We start from the raw sequence: 3,960 nt of genomic DNA on the forward strand, positions 1-3,960 counted from the left end.
CTGGCTAATTTTTTGATTTATTGCAGAGATGAGGTCTCGCCAAGTTGCCCAGGCTGGTCTTGAACCCTTGGACTCAGGCAATCCTCTTACCTTGGCCTCCCAAAGTGTGGGATCATAGGTGTGAGCCACCCTGCCTAGCCAAGAAGCCGTTTTTTAAGATGGGAAGGACTGTGACAGGAGCAGGTTCGTGGTGAGAGACAGCCAGGAGTTCTGTCATGGCCCATCTTAAGCTTGAGTGACCACATGGAGCTGTGATGCAGGCCAGTGGCCTGGGCTCAGGGAGAGGGCCGGGCTGGAGAGGACAGGTGGAGCCATCAGTGGTAGGTGCTGTGCAAAGGCATGTGTCTACACCAGGCACAAATGTAGACAGAGCAGAAAGTGAGCCTGAGGCCTGCCAGCATTTAGAGGTGGGGAGAGGAGTCTGTGAGATGGGAGGATAAACTGGGTGGATGACAGGAAAAAGGTGTTTGAAGGAGGAAGGATCCGCTGGATCTGCTGGGACAAACATTGCTGCTGAGGACAGAATGACCATTGATTTAGCAACATGGAGGCCATTCGTGACCATGAAAAAGCAGCTTCGGTGGAGCAGCAGGGGCAAAACCCTGACTGGAGCAGGTTGTAGAGAGGAAGAGAAGAGAGGATCTGGAAACAGCAAGTACAGACAACTCTTTCAAGTAGTTTTGCTAGTAAAGGGAGCAGAAAAATGGGGCACTCGCTGGAGGGAAAGGGGGCCAAGAGAGGCTTTTTTTATTTTAAGATGAGAAAAAAAGTCTTAATTGCTTTTTTAATTTAAGTTTAATTCATTTTTGAACAGGTGATATATTCCCATAATCCCAAACATGAACGATTTCAAAGGGCATTTGGGAGAAAACCCTCCCCACTCCTGCTCCTCAACCCCAGGCTGTTTACTCCTTACCCTGGAGACAGCTGTGTAATCCGTTTCTTTTGAACCCTCCAGAGCTATTTTCTGCATAAACCAACATTATATAATTATTTTTCTCCCCTTGTTACACACATGGTAACATCTCATTATACACTGCTTTGTTCCTGGCATTTTTTTTTTTTTTTTTTTTTTTAGTTGGAGTCTCACTCTGTTACCCAGGATGGACTACAGTGGCACACTCACGGCCACTGCAGCCTTGACCTGCTGGGCTCAAGCGATCCTTCCACCTCAATCTTCCAAGTAGCAGGAACTACAGGAGGGCACCACCCCACACCTGGCTAATTTTTTTGATTTATTATAGAGACGAGGGCTCACCAAGTTGCCCAGGCTGGTCTCAAACCCCTGGGCTCTGGCAAACCACTCACCTCTGCCTCCCAAAGTGCTAGGATTACAGACATGAGCCACCACGCCAACCACTGTTTTAGATTTAAAAATATATCCTGGGCCAAGCATGGTGGCTCAAGACTGTAATCTCAGCACTTTGGGAGGCTGAGGAGAGAGAATTGTTTGAGCCTGGGGGTTTGAGACCAGCCTGGGCAACTTGGTGAGACCTTGTCTCTACAATAAATCCAGAAATTAGATGGGCCTGGTGACACACACCCATAGTTCCAGCTACTTGGAAGGCTGAGGCAGAAGGATCGCTTGAACTCAAACAGTCAAGGCTGCGGTGGCCGTGAGCGTGCCACTACACTCCAGCCTGGGTGACAGAGGAAAGAGTGAGACTCCAACTATAAACAAACAAACAAATAAATAAATAATCCTGAATCAACAAAGAACATTTTCATTCTTTCTTAGGGTTCATATTTTCCTGTTATATGACATACCATAAGTTTTGTTTTGTTTTGTTTTGTTTTCTTTTTTGAGTTGGAGTCTCACTCTGTCGCCCAGACTGGAGTGCAGCCTCGACCTGCTGGGCTCCGGCGATCCTTCCACTTCAGCCTTCCAAGTAGCTGGAACTACAGGCGTGCGCTACCACGCCCGGCTAATTTTTTTGATTTATTGTAGACATGAGGTCTCGCCAAGTTGCCCAGGCAGGTCTCGAACCCGCGGGCTCAGGCAATCCACTCACCTTGGCCTCCCAAAGCGCGGGATTACAAGTTGAGCCGCCGAGCCCGGCTTAATTTTTGATTTATTGTAGAGATGAGGTCTCTCCAAGTTGCCCAGGCGGGTCTCGAACCCTCGGGCTCAGGCAATCCACTGACCTCAGCCTCCCAAAGCATGGGATTACAGGCTGAGCCACCGAGTCCGGCTGACTCCCTATTACAGAGAGGCCATTTGGCACCGAGAGGATCATCAGCGTTGCCATGGGTGCCTAGCTTGTGAGCTGTGGCGTGGGAGCTCTGTGCCCCAGGTCAGCCCACTTAATGCTCCTCCTCCTGCCTTGATTAGTTTCCAAACCTATGTCTCCCTTGTTCCTATGTCTATTTTTGTGATCCTTTTGTTCATTCAAATAACATGTATTTAAAAAGCCCTGGCCACATGCCAGGCTCTGGGCTAGGCCAGAAGATGTGGAGGGACATGACAGAGAAGTCCTCTGCTGTCACAGAGCCTGCAGATAAAGTCGTCTGTGTGTTTTTGTAAGCCACCTCCAATCTTCTGTGGAGCAGGGTGGAGAATTAATAAAGAGGCCGGATCCCTGTTTTTACCAATGAGTAAACCAAACGTGCCAACACATCATTGTTGCAATCCTGTGAGCTGAATATCATAAAAGAAGCCTGGGAACCGAACACACTGAATGCCTGAGTGCTGGCCCATCCCCCAGCCTGGCCTCCCTCCAGCTTCCCATCTCTGAGGTGAAGTCCAGCAGCAGCCAGTGGTTAAGGCCCTCAATCACTGCCTCCTCCCACTTCTGTCCCCCAGGTCTGCCCACCCATTCCACGCGCTGAACACCTTTGGACTCTGCCCAAACTTTGTGCTCCATGGCTACCAGCCTTGCTCAGTCTTCTTTTGTGGTTTTCCTGTCTCTACCCCAGCCCCTTCCCATCTGCTGTCCACCCAGCTGAAGTGTCCGTGTCATTTCCCTGTCCTAACCTTCGAAGTCTTCCCTTGGCTGTCCTCAGGTCAATTCACGAAGAGAAGTCTTTTGTGACAGTGTGGAGGTCACTTGAAAGAAAGACTGAGGCCAGGGACAGGGTGTGTAACTAGGCTCCACGGGAGCAATGAAAAGCCCCAATCAAAGCCAGGGGGTGAGGATCAGGAGCTCTGGCGCCTGAGTCCCAGCACCTGCCACTTACTGGCTGTGTGACCTTGAACAACCTACTTAACCTCTCTTTGCCTCAGATGAGGCAAGATGAGACACTGAGATAAATTAGAATGATAAATAAGATACGGTTAATAGCTCCTATTTATACAGCTGTTGTGAGGATAAAAACTGGAGTCTCACTCCGTCGCCCAGCCTGGAGTGCAGTAGCACGCCCACAGCCACCGCAGCCTCGACCTGCTGGGCTCGGGCGATTCTTGCGCCTCAGCCTTCCAAGTAGCTGGACTACAGGCACGCGCCAATACGCCCAGGTAATTTTTCGATTTATTGTAGAGATGAGGTCTCGCTATGTTGCTCAGGCTGGTCTCGAACCTGTGGACTCAGGCAATCCTCTCGCCTCTGCCTTCCAAAGTGCGGGGATTACAGGCGGAGGCGGAGGCAAGCAGGTCGAGGTTGCGGTGGCCGTAAGCGTGCCACTGCACTCCAGCCTGGGGGAACAGAATGAGACGCCGACTCAAAAAAAAAAAAAAAAAAAGAAAAGAAAAGAAAGAAAGAATCACTACACTACTCTGGCTGCCGAGCAGAGGACGGCTTGAGCCCAGCAAGGAAGTGACACAGAAGAGAGACGCAGGAGCGCAGGGTGCACGGAGGTCGCCTAGCAACCAGAAAGCGCCGTCTGAGCGGGGACGGCTCTGCGCCTGCGATTGCAGGAGACCCCGCCCCGCGTCGCCCTTGAGCCTGTAGGCAGCCCCGCCCCGCGTCGGGGGGCGGGACGAGGCTTCTTATTGGTCAGCCCTTCGGAAGTGACGGATTCTGA

The 3,960-nt window shown here is 51.0% G+C and overlaps 1 protein-coding gene across 1 annotated transcript in view; it reads left to right on the forward strand.

The window, feature by feature from the left end:
* Positions 1–3,891: 3,891 nt before the first annotated feature.
* Positions 3,892–3,960, forward strand: part of POLR3H (RNA polymerase III subunit H) — a 12,128-nt gene continuing 12,059 nt past the window's right edge. The window contains exon 1 of the mRNA XM_008048387.1: positions 3,892–3,931. The gene's annotated coding sequence lies outside the window, so the exon portion shown is untranslated. The remainder of the gene's footprint in view (positions 3,932–3,960) is intronic.

This window comes from Carlito syrichta, unplaced genomic scaffold, assembly GCF_000164805.1.
Source record: "Carlito syrichta isolate Samal-C Ts95f unplaced genomic scaffold, Tarsius_syrichta-2.0.1 Scaffold123387, whole genome shotgun sequence".
Classification (NCBI taxonomy): domain Eukaryota; kingdom Metazoa; phylum Chordata; class Mammalia; order Primates; family Tarsiidae; genus Carlito; species Carlito syrichta.